Below are 19,709 nucleotides of genomic sequence, written 5' to 3'. Positions count from 1 at the left end.
TGCGTGAGGTCCCCGTGTGGTGCGTGCGCGTGGCCCCACGTGGATTTATCGATCCGTGCCATTGCAAGGACGCCTGGGGCCTCGACAGCGTGGAGCCCTCGCGGGCAGGGCCCTGGTGGCCCCCCAGCGCGTGCACATTTGCATCTCCTTTCCGTCATCGGCGGGTGACCCCCCGGCCGCTGTGGACAGGCCTGGCACGTGCCCCTTGCTCCCAGTCTCCTCCGTGCAAGGCACGGGGCCCTCCGGGGGTGCCTCCTGCCACCCGAGCCCTGTCCCCTCTCCCTCCTGGACGTTTCGCCCGCCCCTCCTGGCTTGCGGTCTCACCCACGCACCCGTTCTCCTGGCGAACATCAGAGCTGTGCTTTTTGGGGGCGAAGTCACGTTCAGCAAGGGGGGGTGCTCAGGCACGCGGGGCCTCGCAGGGCGTGCGGCGTCCCCGAGCTCCTGCTCCAGGGTCCGGCCGTCATGGCGCCCAGAGCTGCCCAGCCGGCCCCCTGGCTGGCGTCCTCAGGCTGAGACCACTCGAGGCGTTCCCACACCCTCTCTGGCTGGGAAGGTGGACGTTCCCAAGCGAGGATCCTTGACCAGGGTGTCAGCCGAGATTCGGAGACTGGTGACTCAGGCTTTGAGGAAACTCAGGCCGCCCAACCCTCGGGCTCTCCTTGCCCCTGCCCTGCACCCTCGCCCCGAATACCAGAGCCCTGCCAGCCCCACCCACCCAAGGGCCAGGCACGTGACACTGGAGGCGATTCACCCCCTGCGTGGGCAGGGGAGGGGTCTGTGGGCTCCCAGCAGCCTCTTCCTCACCGGAGCCCTCGGTGCCAGTGCCGGGAGGGGCGGGTCCACACAATGTCTCCAGGGAAGAGGGGTCAGGTGCACACACCCCACCGTCCCCGAGGCCCTGTGGAGTCGGACTGGCCCTGGGACGCATAGCACTTCTAAGACAACACCTCATGCTCCTGGGACCCAGCCAGGGACCGTCCCCACTGTCGGAGACCTCAGCTCCCGGGGGCCCAGCTGACGCGCTCTGGCCGAGGGGCTTGCGGGGGCTCCCAGCTCCATCCATTCCGGTTTCTGGATCCCAGGCGAGCGAATCTCCTAGATGGTGCCATTCCCAGGAGAGAGGAGGTATGTGGTGGTGCCCACAGACCCGAGGACAAACCCCACACGGTCCCGGCCCCGGGTCCTGGCCACAGCGGCCTCCTAGGCTGAGAAGCTCAGATGGCCCCGGGGGCCGGGCCTGGGGGTCCCCTGAAAGAGACCCACCTCACGGCTGGGTTTGGGAGGGCCTGAGCCACCTTCCCCGTCCGCTCTGTGGCAAACGGCAATCCAGTCAGCACTGAGTGAGCGCCTGCTGTGTACTGGGCACGGGGCCTGCCACTAGTGACGGAAATGCATGCCACACATGCTCAGGGGTGGAAGCTCACGGGGCTGGATGAGCACAGGGAGGGAGGGCTGCCTGGAGGAGGCAACATAGCCATGCTGGCGGGGGTGAAGGAGGCGGGGTCCAGGTGGGGTATTCCCACAGAGGAAGAGCTCATACAAGGACCAGGAGGCGGCGGCTGGAGCCTGAACGCGTGAGACCGTGTGTGGATATGCGTGTGAGTGAGTGTGAATGAGTGTGTGAGAGTGGGTGAGTGTGTGAGAAGGAAGGAGAGGGGAAAGAGGGAAGGGGAGGGGGGAGAGGGAGGGGAAGAGGGAGAGACAGAGGGGAAGGGGAGAGGGGAGAGAGGGAGAGGGAGAGAGGGAGAGAGGGGAGAGAGGGGGAGGGGGAAGAGGAGAGGGGAGGGGGAAGGAAGAGGGGAGAGAGGGAGGGGAAGAAGAGAGGGGAGGGGGGAAGAGGAGAGGAGGGGAGAGAGGGAAGGGAGAAGGAGGGGGAGAGAGGGGAAGGGGAGGAGGGGAAGGGAGCCAGCGGCCACGTAGCCCATCTGTGAAGAGGACCCCGCGGCCGTGGGGCTCAGGGAAGCCATAAATCCCAGGCCCCCCCCCCAGCTTCCTCCCCTCCTTGAAACAACAGATACAATTTCGTTGGGGGCCGCGCGGACTCCCCGAGGGCTCTCTGATAAAAAGGCACTTCTTCAAAACGTCGAACCCAATTCTCTCGGGCGACCACAGGGTCAGGTGTCCCTCCTGGGGACGGAGCGGGAGGCGGCCCGATGTCTAGGCACGCCCTCCGGCCCGTCCGCTGGGCAGAGAGGTCAACGCCGAGGCCTCCTTGAGTCTGAGGGATGGCCGGCTCAGGCCGGCTCCCGTCTGCTTGGTCACCGCTAGCGGCGAGGGGCTCACTCCCCATCAGAGCCGGCAGATCCACTCTGGGATGACGCTTCCGGAAGGAACCCTTCCCAGAGCTGCTTCGGATCTGCCTCCTCAGCGCGTTCCGGACCCTGGCCCCTTCCGGGGACGCACCGAGCCGGCCGCTCCTGGTTCGCCTTGGTCGGACTGGGAGCCTGTGTGGTGACCCCGGGAAGCTAGGACCCACTGGGAGACGGAGAGGGGGCCCTCGGCGGGGCGGGGCGACACTCAAAGGGTTTGCGCAAAGCCCTGGGGAGGTGAGCCCGGCTGTGAGACCAGCGGGGAGCTGGCCTGACCCTGCCCGCCTCGCTCTTTTCCGGTGGGGTGCTCTCTCCGGCTGGGGATCCCCAACGCAGTCCTGCCTGCGGGTCCCCCGTGCCCCGGTTCCCCACCTCCCGTCCCCCACCGCCCGCGAAGGTACTGCCCGTGTCCACCCCACAGGGAAGAGCCTGGGGCCCTGGGGGCCTCCCAGCAAGGGGTGGGGGCACGGCGGGGCCCCAAGGAGATCCCTCAGTCTGTCCTGGTATCTTATTATGCGATAATTAGGCACCTCCTGGGTGCCTGGCCCTGGGTCCTTCCTTCTAGGTGTGACTTCAGTGGCCCCTCACGATAGGGGTGGGGCAGTTTATGCTGACCCCGTTCCACAGAGGAGGAGACTGATGTTACAGGGGACTGCATGGCCCCCTCCATGGTGGTGGGGGGGGGGGTCCCTGCCCCACCTGGAGGTGAGGCTATACCTCTGAACTCTGGGCTCCAGTCTGGTGAGGCCGGGAGGGAGGGGAATGGGTCACTGCTCAGCAGATTCCAAGGGTCCGGTAGACTTGCCCTTTTCCGTCTGGCAGACGGGGAGCTCCTTGAGGGCAGACACTGAGCGGAGGGAGGTTCCCGTGAAGATCCAGTGAGGACACAAGGGTCACGTCAGGAGGACCCCGGTGAGGACAGCTGAGGGACGCCTGGCCTCACACCCGCCCCCCTCCCCCTCCCAGAAGTGCCCATCTGGACACAGTGTGGGCCCGACCCTCATGACGGGCCCCGGGGACCTCTGCCAGCCTCATGCCTGCCTGATTTGAGAACTGGGGCCCCGGCAGGTCAGGCACGAGCGCCCTGGCGCTCCGTCGTGGGGCCTGGGAGAGGCTGAGCCTTTCCCCAGGTCAGCCGGCGCCCGCCCCAAGTAGCCCTTTCCCACGGGCCTCCAGGGGAGCCGAGCCCCCCCCCGCCGGTGTGCATCAGCAACACCCTGAAGGAATCCCGTCGGCCCAGAAAGTTTACCCCCTGGGTCGCCCAAAGCCTCGGAATGGGGGGGGGCCTTTCGTTCATTCCCTCATTCCCTCACTCGTTCCTCGAACATTTGACACCCGCCTGTGCTGGGCTGGGAGAGGCCATGGCAGGCAGGAGCGGCTTCTGGCTCCTGAGGTCTCTGGGCCTCAACCGGTGGCTCTGATGGTACGTGGTGGGGCCTTGGCCACACAAGCTCGGAGCGCGCACGTTGGGGGGGCCCCCGATCCAGACTGGGGGGAATCAGGGAGGGCTGCCTGGAAGAAGTCACTCGCAACCTGAGACAGCAAGGGTGGGAGGAGCCGTCCAGATGGGGAGGAGAAGGCGGCGAGGGAACGCCAGGCCCAGGTAGAAAGAGCAGCCCCCGTCCTGGGGGCCGACGGAAGGCAGCGTGGCCAGAGCACAGCGTGGTGGAGAGGAGCGCGGGGCGAGGAGCCTGGGCTCTGTCCCGGGGGCCGTGGGCATCCCTCCACGCCAGGCTTAGTGCCTCCTGCTGCAGATGTCGTGCTGCCCCCCGCCACGGCCTGCGGTGACCAGGGGTTTGCATCCAGGGCCGTGTGGCCCAGAGACAGGAAATGAGCAAATGAACGGAGGGCTGGGGAAGCAAGTAAGGAAATGAAAGGCAGTGTCGGGGAGGGACTCACGCCAGGCCCCCAGGAGAGCGGGGCGCCGGCGCGCACCCGCAAAGATGCCAGGCGTCTGCAGACCCGTGCCGAGCAGTCTGCAGCCCGGGGCGCTGAGACGTTCAGGCCTCGGCAGGCACGGCCGTGGGGAGTCTTGGTGAGTGTGGGCCGGGCTGCTTGCTCCTGGCTGGACACGGGCGGGGCCGCACCGAAGCTGAGGCGTCCCTGGGGCGGGGGGGGGGGGGGGGGGGGCGGCGACAGTGGGGCCACGCACGGTCTCCTCCCCGCAGGCACACCAGACCCACACGAACACTGGGAAGGATCTCCCCAGCACCTCAGCCCCGCAGAGATGGGATGGGGCTTTGGGACGTCTGCTGGGGAACGTACTAGAAGCAAACTGAGATACTGGTGGGCAGGGGCAGCGTGGCCCTAAATCCAGCCGCGGACCAGGAAAGTGGGAAGTGGCCGTTCCCAGGGGCCGGTGGCCTCGCCACCACCGCTGTCCCTCTCCTCCTGCCCCACGAGAGCGGACCCTCTAGAGGAGCTTCCGTGGACCCCCACCCTCTTTGTTGTCGGTGACACGTGGGGTGGCCCAGGAGGAGTGTGGAAATAATCTGCTGGCCAATCCAGAACCGTCTAAAGCACCACCCCTTGCCTCCCACCCCGGGAAGCCTTCCCATGCTTATCAGGGGGCCTGACTCTGCGGGAGTCCCCGTCCCTCACCCACGCTTCTGCTCTGGTCACTGCAGCCCTCCCCCACCACGGCCACCACCTGCTTGTGTCTGGAGGCTTGACTCACAGCCAGGCCTCCCCTCCCCACCCCGCCCCTCCCTCACCCCCTCTCCCCCCGCCTTTGCTTTCCTGCCCGCTCTGTCCACTCGCTCGGCACCTGTCTCCCCTGAACGTTTCCTTTTCTTCCTTGTCCCACATCCATACCCCCCACCTGCGTGCCCTGGGCGCCCCCCCCCCCCCACATGCATGTGCACACCGCTCACACAGACACAGGAACACATATACACGCGTGCGTGCACACACAGGGCACCGTGCCTCCCCGGCCTGGCACCTGCACCCTGCGTTTGTCCACTTAGGAGACAGGCTCAGAGACGCTGGGAACTGGCCTAGAGCCACACAGCTAGTGAACAGCAAAGCTGGGATTCGAACCAGCGCTACCTGTTAGCGATTGGGTGCCACAGCCCGCGTCGTGAGAGAACGGGGGGGGGGGGGGGGGGGGCTCCCGTGGTCACTGGGTCCTCACTGGAGCTCCCCCCAGGGTAGAGAAGGAAGGCTTGGCAGGCCTCCCGGCCCACCCCGCCCTCCCGCCTGTCAACACAACATAAAAGCCAATTTAGAAGTAAATAAATTCACTAGGAGGAGCAGAACCTTTAAAAAGGAAAATTGAGATGCCCAAAGGGGGTGTCGAAGTTTTGTCCCATTTCACAATTGAATTGTAAATGTGTCTTGGAGGGAAGGGGCGGGAGGCCGCCTTCCTGGTTCCTGGGCTTTCCCTCCGGCCCCTCCACGTCCCAGACCCCTGCAAACAGGGCTAGATCGGTCACCGTGGGCCCAGGCTTCGCGTGGGGTGGCCGAGCCCCGGGCACCGAAGGGCACAGCCGGCGGGACCACAGGTGCCCTACCGCTGGGCTTTCCGACAGCAGCGGGGTCGCTGCCTCCCTTCCCGTCTCGGCACCACATGCCCCCCACCACCACCAACCGCCCCCCCCCCCCGGGTGCGACACGTGGCCTCTCCACGGGAGCAGCCTGGTCCCCGAGGAGGAAGAGGCCGGCTGAGGCCACGCCCCCTTTCTCCACGCGCGGAGACCAGGCACCGCCTGGTCAATTTCTGACGAGCAGCGCAGGGGCGACGGCGCGGACCCCCGGCCGCACAGGACTGAACGCCGGGAAGCTGGTGACGTTCAGCATCACAAGGACAGCGCGAGCGTCGCAGATGACATTTCCGGACGTCCGTGGCCCCGGCGCTCCCGCGTACCGCACACGCACTGTCACCCTCGGAGGCGCCACCATCCTGGCGAGGTCCCCACGAGGTCTCGGGGGCCGGGGTGGGGGCGGGGAGGCAAACGGGACCCCCCCGCCGGGGACGCCGGGGCTTTCTGCAGGGGCCACACCGCCTCCTGACCCCTCACGGAGAAGCCGCCCCGTTACTCAGACCCGCGGGACGAGCCCGTAGCTAAGGTCACGCTGAGCACACTGCCCTTGGCCCTCGCCCCGCGGTGCTGACGCCCGCGATGGGGAGGCCGGCGCCGCATCGGGCTCTACACGCTCCAGCCTGACCCGGTCTGGGCGCCCAGGCCGCACATCAGGAGAGGGTTCGGACGACACCAGAGCCTCAGCTCTCGACCCCACTCTGAACGCCCTCCTCGCGGATTTCGGGGGGCGGTCACCTCCGCGCCACGCAGGAGGACGGCGGGTGGGGCCCAGCTCACGGCCAATCCTGTTCTTCCGGAAAGATCCGGGCTTACCTTCCCGTCTGCCCTGCAGGCCCCTCAGTGGCCCTGCCCCCCGCTGATGCCCATTGATCTCAACAGGCCCAGAGGAGCCCGGGGGGAGCAAAGACCCCCAAGGTCCAGGGCCTTCTGTGAAGACAGGACGTGATGGCTCACATCTGGACGCGGGGCGCCTGGAGGGGTGACCCCAGGCCACCCCCACGCCAGCTGGGGCTTCCTAAACGCTCTGGTCCACCTGGGGGGTCAGCCCTGGGTTCTCCGCTCCCTGAACGCTGCCCCTCTTCCGATGTTTGAGACGCTTCCTGTGACAAGAGCATAGGTGATTCTCTAAGTACTAATGGACGAGTACCCTAGGGAACCCCCCAGCCTGTAGGACCCAAACCTGAGGGACTACAAACCCATTCTCCAAGCTGCAGATCAGACCACGGAGCAGGCGGGGTAGTTAGGGGGTTGTCCCTTCGCTGAACTGTCAGTGACAAAGACTTGCCATCCACAGGTACCCACCCCCTCCTCAGGAATTGCACGCCCGGGAGAAGCCTCCACCTTCGACAGCAAGCATCGCCCTCACTGGTAGCTGGAACCTCGGCCCCTGGGGAGCATCACTGAAGGCAAGAAGCTGTTTATTATAGACAGGCCAGCCATCTCCACCCGACAGATGGCTCAAGAGGTAGGTTTTTAGGACTCTGTGTGAAAGTGTGTGATTTCTTACTTGAACTAAAACAGTAGGTGAGAAATATCCATCCATCATCTACCTTGCCACCATACTTTCCATCCATCCATCCATCCACCCTACTGTCCACTCAGCCATCCATCCACCTATCCATTCATCCACTCATCCAACCCACCCTACCACCCACCCACCTACCAACCACAAATTCACCTATCCACCCATCCACCCATCCATCCATCCATCCACCCTACTGTCTACTCAGCCATCATCCACCTATCCATTCATCCACTCATCCAACCCACCCTACCACCCACCCACCTACCAACCACAAATTCACCTATCCACCCATCCATCCATCCATCCATCCACCCTACTGTCCACTCAGCCATCATCCACCTATCCATTCATCCACTCATCCAACCCACCCTACCACCCACCCACCTACCAACCACAAATTCACCTATCCACCCATCCATCCATCCATCCATCCACCCTACTGTCCATTCAGCCATCATCCACCTATCCATTCATCCACTCATCCAACCCACCCTACCACCCACCCACCTACCAACCACAAATTCACCTATCCACCCATCCATCCATCCATCCATCCACCCTACTGTCTACTCAGCCATCATCCACCTATCCATTCATCCACTCATCCAACCCACCCTACCACCGACCCACTTACCAACCACAAATTCACCTATCCACCCATCCACCCATCCATCCATCCATCCACCCTACTGTCTACTCAGCCATCATCCACCTATCCATTCATCCACTCATCCAACCCACCCTACCACCGACCCACCTACCAACCACAAATTCACCTATCCACCCATCCACCCGTCCATCCATCCACCCTACTGTCTACTCAGCCATCATCCACCTATCCATTCATCCACTCATCCAACCCACCCTACCACCCACCCACTTACCAACCACAAATTCACCTATCCACCCATCCATCCATCCATGCATCCACCCTACTGTCCACTCAGCCATCATCCACCTATCCATTCATCCACTCATCCAACCCACCCTACCACCGACCCACTTACCAACCACAAATTCACCTATCCACCCATCCACCCGTCCATCCATGCATCCACCCTACTGTCCACTCAGCCATCATCCACCTATCCATTCATCCACTCATCCAACCCACCCTACCACCCACCCACCTACCAACCACCAATTCACCTATCCACCCATCCACCCGTCCATCCATCCATCCACCCTACTGTCCACTCATCCATCATCCACCTATCCATTCATCCACTCATCCAGCCCACCCTACCACCGACCCACCTACCAACCACAAATTCACCTATCCACCCATCCACCCATCCACCCATCCATCCATCCATCCACCCTACTGTCCACTCAGCCATCATCCACCTATCCATTCATCCACTCATCCAACCCACCCTACCACCCACCCACCTACCAACCACAAATTCACCTATCCACCCATCCACCCATCCATCCATCCATCCACCCTACTGTCTACTCAGCCATCATCCACCTATCCATTCATCCATCCATCCATCCATCCACCCTACTGTCCATTCAGCCATCATCCACCTATCCATTCATCCACTCATCCAACCCACCCTACTACCCACCCACCTACCAACCACCAATTCACCTATCCACCCATCCACCCATCCATCCATCCATCCATCCACCCTACTGTCCACTCAGCCATCATCCACCTATCCATTCATCCACTCATCCAACCCACCCTACCACCCACCCACCTACCAACCACCAATTCACCTATCCACCCATCCACCCATCCATCCATCCATCCATCCACCCTACTGTCCACTCAGCCATCATCCACCTATCCATTCATCCACTCATCCAACCCACCCTACCACCCACCCACCTACCAACCACCACTTCACCTATCCACCCATCCACCCATCCATCCATCCATCCATCCACCCTACTGTCCACTCATCCATCATCCACCTATCCATTCATCCACTCATCCAACCCACCCTACCACCCACCCACCTACCAACCACCAATTCACCTATCCACCCATCCATCCATCCATCCATCCACCCTGCTGTCCATTCAGCCATCATCCACCTATCCATTCATCCACTCATCCAACCCACCCTACCACCCACCCACCTACCAACCACAAATTCACCTATCCACCCATCCACCCATCCATCCATCCAACAATCTATCCTTCTACCCATTTGCTCTTTTGGAATTCACTCAGCACCCCAGTGTGTCTTATTATCCACTAGTCCCATAGGGTACAGATGCACCAACCTAGTGCCTGCTGATGACAGACAGACACAAAAACAAATCCTGATAAAACATGGTCAGGGGCGACGGGCATTCCCCATCGGTGGAACTTATCCGAAGGGACTACATGCGAGGTTGTGCACTGTCCCTGCACCACCTCACCAGGGGCTTCCTGAGGAGAGCCCCTTTGCGGCCCATCCTGACGCTTCGTACCCCCTTACTTTTGCATGTTCTAGAAGTAATACCCTGCCCTTTTGTCTGCATATTCAAATCCTACCCGTCCTCAAGGCACAGCTCAAAGGCAAATTTCCCTGTGCTCCTGTGCTCCCGCCAAGGCACTCCGTCACACCGCATCCAAACAGCCTCATATGTCTGTGCTCCTCTAGACTGGGGGCTCCTTGGAGGGGCAGAGACTGGGTTCTGTTCACACCCGCATCTGGGACAGAGTCCATGCAAGAACTGATGCTTTAGAGAAATGTTTATGGCAGGGAGGGAGAAATGGCCAGAGCCCCCTTTGTGACCCACCCATCAGAGTCCTCAGGCTGCTCGTCCTTCGGGTCGGGAGAGCTGCCTTCCCTCCCCTCTGTGGACCCACTCAAGAAAACTGCTGCCTGCCTTGAAGACCACCCTCCCAGGCTTGGGAAAGATGCCCCATGCTGCCCCAGCCCCCGGCCCAGCCGGTCCCCCCGTCCTCCCGTTCACCCCCAGGCCAGTCCCCCGGGCTGGCACTGAGCTAAGCCTTCCTGGGAAGGGGGCCTGCCAGGCTCGGCCTCTGGAGTTTGAGGAGTCTTTGGAAAGCCCCTGGTCTAGCCCTACCCAGCCAGCTCCCCACCCCAGAGCTTCCTGCCCACCAGAGGCATTTGGGAATTTCTTGGAGGGACTGGCCCATTTCCGGGGCCCATTAGAGATCCCGGGAGATGGGACTGCACGGCTATCACCTCTCAGAGAGGGTCACTTAGAGAGTCTGCTGTCGGAGAACCCTAAAGCCCAGACCAACGGCCACAGCCTTGACCACCAGCCCTGGGCACGAGAGACCGCGTTCCCGGCACACACACCCTGCTTAATGTTTAACTTCCTGAGAGATTTTTCACCCACTAACGACACGACATCAACTTTGCACAGATAAGAATGTTCCGAGGAGCCTACCTGCAAATCCACCAGGCATCAGCCAACGTGCCACACCCCCTCTGGCCACGAGGCTCTCGTCCCGCCCGGTCCGGGGACTGGCGGTGAGGGGCCGTGCTGGGTCGGGGGTGCGGCGGGGATCTCAGGGGCACAGAGCCCCCTTCTGACTTCCCCTTCCTCAGTTTCTAGCCTGCTCAGCACGTGCTGAGTCGGTCCCTGGGTACTGCCCTGTGGCCGTCGCCCTCCTGCGGGCCTGGGTGATATATCAGCAACCGTCTTTCTGAGCCAGGCCCCCCTTAAAGCAGATCTGGGGACAGACGAGGATGTAGGCACAAGCACGTTACCAGGAGCACAGTGGGGAGTGCCGAAGACAGGCAGGAAGAGGGCCGTCACGAGTGGGTTTCTGCCGCAGGTGCTGAGGGCTGGGCTCCCCGGGGGGCTCTGAGAGACCGCAGGTGCCCTGAGAGGGGGGCACCTACCCCTATCCTCCAACACCCTGGCTGAGGGGCATCTGTGGCGTTAACCCCTCGGCACCGCCAGCCGGCCTCACCTGCAACCAAAGTTACGGGACGACCCCCCCCACCCCCGCCACCGTGGACCCTCCACAGGCCAGCCTCCGTGCAGGTGAACCCGCACGCCCTCCGCTCCTGGGTTCGCCCTGCCAACTCGGGATAGATCTGCCAGGAGAGGCGACCATCCCCGTTTTAGAGATTGGGACACGGAGGCCCAGACTGGTCACGTGGCCCTGCCAGGTGGCTCGGCCAGTGGGTGGTGGGGCTGGGTTTGCACAGGGTGCTCTGAACCTGTGGGCCGCGCTCCCTGAATCTCCAGCCACACAAGCCTGGCCGCGTGCAGGCCTCGGGGCTCAGAGTCAGGAAGAAACCCAAGGTGGCCGCCTTCTCCTGAGCTGCATCCAAGGAGGCCACCCGTGGGGGCGGGAGACCTGGCGTGGCCAGCCCTGCCTCCGCCGCCGTGGGACCTCAGCCAACACGGAAACCCTCCCTTTTTCCATCCGTAAACAGAGGGAGGGGGCTGGGGGCTGATGAATGCAGGCACAAACCCACATGGAAATTCTGAGAACATTCCTGAGGACAGCCAGGCTGACCAGGTTCTCTGGAGAGTCTCGGACAGAAAGTCCAGTGCTTTACCAAGCACCGGTGATGAGACCAAAACACACTCAGAGAAACTGGCAGGGAGGCCGGGAGCCCAGGGCCCTGCCTGCCGACCAGACTCGGTTCCCTCTCTTCCCGCCAGGCTCCTGGACTTGGCCCGACGGAGCCCTGGAGAGAAAACGCCCCCCAGAGGCGTTACCATCCTTCACCCCTCGGCTGCACCACCGTGGGGGCCGAGCATGCAGAGTGAAAATGAGCCCTCCTTCCCTCTCCTGGCTCTCGGCCACCCGCAGTCATTTCTGGAGCGACGCCCAGCTCCCCAGCCCTCCGTGTCGCCTGGCCCAGAGCTTGCAGAAGCCCCTGGAAAAGGGGAGCGGGGGGGGGGGGGTGCGCAGAAGCTGGAGTGTAGACTGCAGACACTCTCAGAGTCGTGATGTGATGGGCGGGGCTCCCGGAGACGGTGCCTTTTGCGCAGGAACCTTAACATCAGCCCGTCCGGCTTCATGGAGCACCTGTGGTGCCAGCCAGGTGCAAGGACACCCTCGGAGGCGAGGACACCCTCGGAGGCGAGGCCGCCACTGTGCTAAGCAGCTCCCGACATGCGCTTGTGGTCCGCGGGGGGGGCGACACAGACACGGACCCTTCCCCGGTTCCCACGGGGGTCTCCGAGACTGTCCCCGGGCCCTCAGGGCTCAGCGTCCAGCCAGAGGGGAAGCGGACAGCCAGGGTCAACGCCGCACATGCCGAGGGTCCCGAGCCAGCTTCCTCCACGCGGAAGGAGATGGGGTTCTTTCAGGCTGTTTGAGGCTCATCTCCACGGACGGACACCTTGCTTGTCCCCACTCGGCTCTGGCCACGCAGGGTGGCTGCGACGCGTGCTTCTACATCCAGGTGGCTTCTCGGCAGAGCCCCACCCCTGCCCGGGCCTCCACCGGCAGCCACACACCCAGGAGGGGCCAGCTGCACCCCCACCTGCCAGGGCACTGGCACCTGCCAGCCTTGATTCCTGCTAGACTCAGAGGCCAGCCGTGCTCTCTCCCAGACGCTGGATTCCAGGATCAGAACGACAGGATTAAAATCCCAATCCCGACAGTTTACCAACGGTGTGCGCCCGGACGCTGAGGCGGGCTGTCAGTTTTTTGTCTGGAAGAAGGAGATGCTAACTCGGACTTTGCGGTGAGACGCGCCCAGGGAAGGCAGGTGCTGTGCCCGGCGCGGCCAGCAAGAGTCGCGGTCGGTAGCATCGTTTTGAGTTTTGTGTTTTTCATTGTGCGTCTCTCCAGCAGGCCCACTGAGCACGCGGGATTCCCGGAGCCTTCCAGAACTCCCCGTGGCTTTGGTCTCTGTCCCACGGCGGGGGCGGGAACTGTCCCTCTGGGAGGTGCCTCAGGCGGTGCTTTGACCTCTGGCCCAGCCTGTTCGCCTGGGTCAAGGCGGTGCCCCAGCGGCCGGCTCACCCGGGGCGGTGGGGACCGCCAAGCGAGAGCCAGGGCGGGGCGGGGGCCTGGGGACGGCAGAGCCATAGGCACCGTGCTAGACCCTCCAGAAACTTCCAGGGAAACCGAGACCCAGGCCAGCCCCTCTGGCCACCACGGGGTGAGGGTGAGGGGTGCACACGGGCTCACAAATGGCTCTAATTCCAGAGGAATTCATGTGGTTTGTGGCAGAGGGACGAGCCCAGTGCCCCGGACAGAGGGCCCTCTCCCGTCCCCGCCGAGCCAGGAGGGGCTGGCCAGCCTCCCGCACTGCTCGTCGCCCACTGAAGACAGCTGTGGAATCTGGGACGAGCTGGGGCCCCGGTCGCCAGGTGGCAGGGGAAGTGAAGGCCTGGCCTACAAGGTGGCCCGAGCCCACCCCGCCCCACCTGACCGGTATTCACACGCCAGGCACCTGCAGCCCGTGCCTCAGCTCAGGGGAGGCACAGCCCCCGAGCGCCCCACGTCCACCCTCCTAGGCTCTCAGACCAACAGGGACCCTGTCCTCTCGTCTTGACCCGCCCAGCCAGACACAGGGCCTGCGTGGGTCCTGCCCCGGAGGCTGCTCTCCGCTCTGAGTCCACGTGGGATTCCACAGCCGGGAAGTCGAGGCATCTGCCCAGCTACACCCACACCCAGCAGAAAAGCCTCAGCCTCTGTCGTGGACCCACGGGACGAAAAGCCCTTCGAAGGCATGGACCACACTCGTCCTCTTCCCTCAGGAGACATCTGACAAAGCAACCCTCCACTCTCCTCCAGGAAAGCCGGTCCCCCAGGGGAGCGCTCTCTCACATCGGTCAGAACTGCAAACTCACCGGGCTTTCTCTTCTTGCAGTGGCTGCTAGGAAGCTCGGGCTCACGTTAACTGACGCGCAACACGTTCTCGGGTTCCCGAGGTGATGCTCTTTCCCCTCCCTTCTAGATTATCCCTGAGCCTTTTCTTTCGTTTCTGTGTTTAAGTTCTGTTTCAGTGTTTTTTTTTCTAGAAGATTCCCAACTTAGGCGCAGAATATGTCTAATTGTGAACTGTAGCCAGCCACCTGACCCTGTATAATACATAAATATAATAACACACAGACGCACGCAGGCCTCAGAGCCCTCCCCACAGCCCTCTCTCCTGGACGCACCACACCCTAAAGGTTCAACGTGCACACGCAGGCGTGTGAACAGGCCCGTAGTGCTCGTGCCCAGGGCCACCCAGCGCAGTCAAGAAGACCGGCGTAAGGGAGGGAGGGAGGGAAGGACAGAGCCCCTGCTGAGTGGCTTCTCCAGGACTGGAGGATGCTCCAGGGGAGGGGACAGGTGGGGTGGGACAGGGAAGCACTGGGGCGAGCTGGGATCCAGAGAGGGAAGAGAGAGACAGCACTGCCCTCTGTTATAACAGCCCCTCCGTGTCTGCGGACGCGGGCGGGTTAGGGCCCCTCACCCAGGGAAGTGGCGGCCGCCCCTGTCCCGACTACAGAGGACGAAACTGAGGCCCAGGCAGTCCTTTAACAGACTGGTGGACCCCCCAGAAGGCAGGACCTCCTCCCAGGTGCCCCAGCCCCACCACGTCGCTCCCCGTCCGGCACACCTTGTAAGTATTAACGCACGTCCTCTCATCCCCTGGGAGGCTGGCCACTCTGCTCTCAATGCACACTCACCCTCTGCACGCGGCCGGGGCTGGGGCCTGGCAGACAGAGGCCCGGGGCCTGCTTTGCCCTGAGAACGCGCAGACTTAAGGGGTCTCCTCCCGGCCCCCAGTTGTGCACCTGAAAGACAGGAGTTAGTGACTGTTGCTCTCAGAGAGGAGAGCGGAGGCACAGAAACGACCCAGGGGCATGGCCTGTGGCAGGTGCTATCACTTCCCTGCCCCTGGGCTCCCACCCTGTGGACTCCGACCCCCACAAAGAGCAGGCCGAGCCAGACGCCTCACTCCGGGAACCGTGAGGGACCCACACCGGCCATTCCCTCCCTTTCCCTCCATCCTCGCGGCTCATTGAAGGGCTGGGGCCTGCCCTTCACCCCACGGGCAAACCCCGCACCGGGAGACACCGGCGCCGTGGGACTGGCCCCGACTCCGTGCCCCTCACGGCACCCCGACCCAAGCCACCGAGGTCACGGGCTCCCCTGCCCACAACCTGTGCGGCGGAAGAGCCCGCTCACGTGGGGACCGTGACGGGGAGCCAGACCTTGGCAAGTTCCCACCAAGGACGGAGGGGCCTCAGGCGTCCGGCCGCACAGCCCGCACGTCCTACGTGGCCCGGAAAGCTGCCCGCGCGCCACTGTGGAGCCCCCTCGGCTAAGCCTCAAAAACAATCTATCCCCGCTGCAGAGGGCAATAAAGAAAGGATAATCAGTGTTAATATTACTTATTGTTATTGATTTCAGCTTTAAAGAATTGATTTCCAGTCTGGGCCCCTTTAATGAGGTTCTTTGCAGAAGACGCAGGGACGTGGCCGCTGCCGTTTGTGGGGGCGGGCCTACCATCCCCCCTCGCCAGGCGGGGGCCGCAAACCCCACGCCCTCGCCGAGGGGAAAGCGGGGACACTGGGAAAGTGACACGTCCCTGCTCTGTCCTCCACCAGGTGCCAACATCAGGGCCTGGGAGGACCCTCGCTCGTCCAGGGACCACCTGCCCTTTCTCCGCACTCACCCCCCTCGGGACCGTCCGTAAGATTTGTGGAGGCCGATGGCCTTGAAAATGAACCTTGCTTCCCGGGCCCTCTGCTGAGCTCTCCCCAGCCAGACGCCCTCCCCCGCCCACCCAGACCCTCCAGGGTGCACCACCCCCTCCCCACCCCGTTTCTTCTGGAATCTTCAGGGACCGTGGAGGCGCTCTCCAGCCTCCCAGGGCTCCTGGGCTCCTGCCCCCCCACAGCCCCACCGAGCACCCACAGAGAAGCCTGGGTCTCACTCGACGTTACCCACGCGTGCTCCGAACCCGGCTACGGCACACAGGGGTTTGTTGAGTGAATGCAGGACCACAAGCGCTCCTGGGCACCTGCTGTGTGCCCAGTCGTAGGATCCTAGAACGTCAGATTTTAAAACAACTTTTTTTTACAGAGACAGAGCCCAGTGGGGGAGGGGCAGAGAGAGAAGAGAGAGAGGGAGACACGGAACCCGAAGCAGGTTCCAGGCTCCGAGCCGTCGGCACAGAAGCCCGACGCGGGGCTCGAACTCACAAACCGTGAGATGGTGCCCTGAGCCGAAGTCGGACGCTTAACCGACGGAGCCACCCAGGCGCCCCTAGAACGTCAGATTTAGAGGACAATGTGACAATTTAGAGACAAGTTCGAGATGGGGAGATGGAACCAGGAGGGGAAGGGGCTTTCCCGAAGCCACTTGTCCCCTCACTGGTGCTCTCCGGGCAGACCACTCTGTTCTGCCAGAGGCAGGGGCAGGAGCGAGACCGAGAGCCCGTCTTCACGTGGGATCTTTTTATCTACGAGCAAAGCTCTCCCTCCCAGCCGCATGCCCGCTCTCCCCCCAGGCTGGCCTCCTGGGAGGGACGAGGAGCTCTCTCCCTCCCTCCCTCCCTCCCTCCCTCTCTCTTTCTCTCTCTCTCTCTCTCCCCCCCTCCCCAGCATCAACTGCTCGAGGTTCAGGAAAAGCCAAGAACTCAGACTTCTGGTTGTCTCCAAAGAACTATTTCTTGCAAGTGATGTGACACCAGGAGCCACTCCCTCCAGGATTCGCTTACTTGCTCAAGTGTTTACCGGGCACCGGCACCAGGAATAGCCAACAAAGGCCAAGATGCTAAACCGGACAAACCCAGGCATTTTAGAAAGATGTTACAGGAAGAAGAGTACAGCCCTGATCAGGTGTAGAGTGGGGCGGGAGCCTTCGAGCCCCGCGGAGGCGCAGGGAAGCAGGCCACTCGTGTACGTGCTGCCCCGGTGCGCGTAGGTCCCCCCGGGGTGCAGATTCCAGGAACCACTTTGGGGGACGAGACCCCACCCCGAACTCCCCGGGGGGGGCCAGGCTCCCAGCCCACCCCAAGCCCGCCCTCGGCCCTGGCGATGCCCTTGTCTCTGTGACCACCAGGCCCTGTGAGAATCTGGCGGAACCCCCCGAGTTCCCTAGGAAGTTGTGGGCGATGTCGGGGGCTGGGGACCCTGCAGCCCTCCCGATGCCCTCCAGGGGGTTCGGGCACAGGCGGGCGCCCCTCCTGCATGCCCCCAGCATGGCCTGCGGAAGTTTCCAGAGATTCTCGAGTTGCAGCGCTGGAGGCAAAGCTGGAATCTGCCCCGGATCCTTCCCCAGCGAGGCCGCATCCCCCTGGCCAGGCCCCCAGAGACGGTGCTGGGCCTGGGGGCGGGGGGGAGTGGTGCTGGACATTTAAGGGGCTACCGGCATGCCGTGCAGGTGTTCTCCAGACACTGAGCAGACAGCTTCCCCTTCACCCCGGCAATGTCCGGTGACACCCCATCCGCCAGACCCCCTCCTCCACCCCTGTGCCCTCCTTCCGGTTTCCAGGCCATGAGCTGTCTCAGAATCGACCCCAGGGGAGATAAAGAGGCCCAGGGACAGTTACCAGCCTGCCCGAGGTGGGACACCTCGGTGCTGTTGTGCGTGGGTCTCCGAGGCGACAGGGACCGTCCCCTTCCCGCCACGGCTGAGCCACAAAAATAGAATAAGCTCCCCCCACCCCCCAACCCCCCTGCGTTTCACCGAATGCACCGTCCCCGCCCAGGACCGGGGTGCGGGTTGCGGCCAGACGTCCTCCCCCGCACCTCGGGCCTCAGAACCTCGCCTCCCGAGTGGCCAAGGAACTCCGCCCTGACTCAGTTAGCGACGGGCCGGCGGGACCAGCTGCTATCCTCCGCGGGCGCCCACCCTGACCGGGGCCCACGTGCTCCCGCCAACCTGGGGCCGTGAGGAGCCGGCATGGGGCCACGACGACGACGGCCTGGGGGTGTGGAGAGCGGGGCTGACCGCTGGTGAAGCCGGGGGCCCCGGGGGAGCAGCTGGTGATAAAACGGGCCTCCTTATAATTATTATCTCCGTTCCTCCCTAAAAGCTACACAGGGCAAAATGACTCTAAATATTGTGTTAGCCTATTACCGGCCTATAAATTAATCGCTCACGGCACACAGAGGCATCGTGACGGGCGGCGGGGAGAGTGGTTCCGCACGAGGCTGGAAAGTCCCCCGAAGAGGCATATTTTACACTTAAATTGTAATTAAATTCAGAGAAATCCCCTCCACCCAGCGCACAGATAGAATCCGCATCAGCCTCCCTGAGAAGCTGCGACTCTAAACAGTGTGTTTATTTGCCGTGGGAAGAGACGGAGTCCCTGGCCCTCTGGGGTCTGCACATCACTTACAGGCTTGGAACAAATGCAGGACGAGGCCCCTGCAGGAACTCCCCGGAGCCAGTCGCGGTAATTAACCCTGAAGGTCCAGCACCCAGCCCGCCGCCCGCAGGGGGAGAGCACGGCGGTCCTGCCGGGCGCTGGGCCTGGGAGCCAAGCGCTGGGTACTTCTGGGGTCAGGACCAGCGAGGGTCTGCGAGCGAGAGGTAGAAGGCCCAGCGGGCAGGTGCGGCAAGGGGCCTGGCAGCCCGCCCCCCACCCGGAGCAGGCAGGACTCCACCCAGGAAGGTCTGCGGACGTGCCCAGCCGAGCCGAGAGCCCGGAACGTCCCGCCAGGGTCAGCCCGGTGCCTCACAGCTCTCCTCGCGATGGTTTTTGCTGCCTCCCCCAAAATGTGCCAGTGACCCACTTGAGAGCAGGAAGCAGAAGAGAGTGGATCATTTCTTCCCCCCTTCAGACCCCGGGCGTCGCGGCCGGTTTCAAGCCCGGACGGTGACACGTGCTGCCTCGGTCCTCTGTCACGATTCTAGACTCCTCCCTCCTAAGCCAGCCCCTCTGCTGGTCTGGGAGGCTCCCCTGTGGGCTGAGCCGGCCCCCCATCCCCGACGGTCCTGAGCCCCTGCTCAGGCTGTGGCTGCTGGTTGGTGGGCTTACTGAGAACTGGGCAGAGAGACACCAACAGACGCCTCCAGCGGATAATCCAGGGGCCGGAAGTGCCCCTGCTAGAATGTTGCGGCAGCCCTGCTGGCTCCTGATGCGCCGGGCCGACTACCCCTGCCAGGGTGGCCTCGGGACCAAAAGTAGCCTCAAGCGGCCGGCTGACAGGCGCGAGTTCACTTTTAATGGGGTTCTCACGGTGTCCCCTGGGGCAAGTGTCCCCTTCTGGGAGGCGGGACCTCCGGACCACAGAGCCCGGAGTCGTGGGATGGAGAATACAAGTTTTCCGAGTGGGCCACCCGGCGTGATGGTGAGCGGGACCGCTCCTACAGGATTCTGACCCCCACCCCCCGTCCCGAGCAGAGCATCCGACGCCCGAGAGAATGGAGCCACATGGTCCCTGGTGGCATCTCCAAGCCAGCGTGCTGGCACCACCTTCACAAGGCTG

General features: G+C 63.1%; 1 long non-coding RNA gene across 2 annotated transcripts; it reads left to right on the top strand.

Annotated features, from left to right (window-relative positions):
- Positions 1 to 3,656: 3,656 nt before the first annotated feature.
- LOC123593039 lies at positions 3,657 to 14,389 on the top strand. Of its 2 annotated transcripts, none has more exons than XR_006710075.1 (3): positions 3,657 to 4,347; positions 7,149 to 7,319; positions 13,501 to 14,389. It is a non-coding gene; the product is annotated as an uncharacterized LOC123593039 (long non-coding RNA). The 2 variants fall into 2 exon arrangements; XR_006710074.1 differs by lacking the exon at positions 13,501 to 14,389 and adding an exon at positions 10,719 to 10,909 and having other exon boundaries at positions 3,658 to 4,347.
- The last annotated feature ends 5,320 nt before the right edge of the window (positions 14,390 to 19,709 follow it).

The sequence above is a fragment of the Leopardus geoffroyi genome, chromosome D4 (assembly GCF_018350155.1).
Source record: "Leopardus geoffroyi isolate Oge1 chromosome D4, O.geoffroyi_Oge1_pat1.0, whole genome shotgun sequence".
Taxonomy (NCBI): domain Eukaryota; kingdom Metazoa; phylum Chordata; class Mammalia; order Carnivora; family Felidae; genus Leopardus; species Leopardus geoffroyi.
This window is presented reverse-complemented; position numbering and strand designations above follow the sequence as displayed.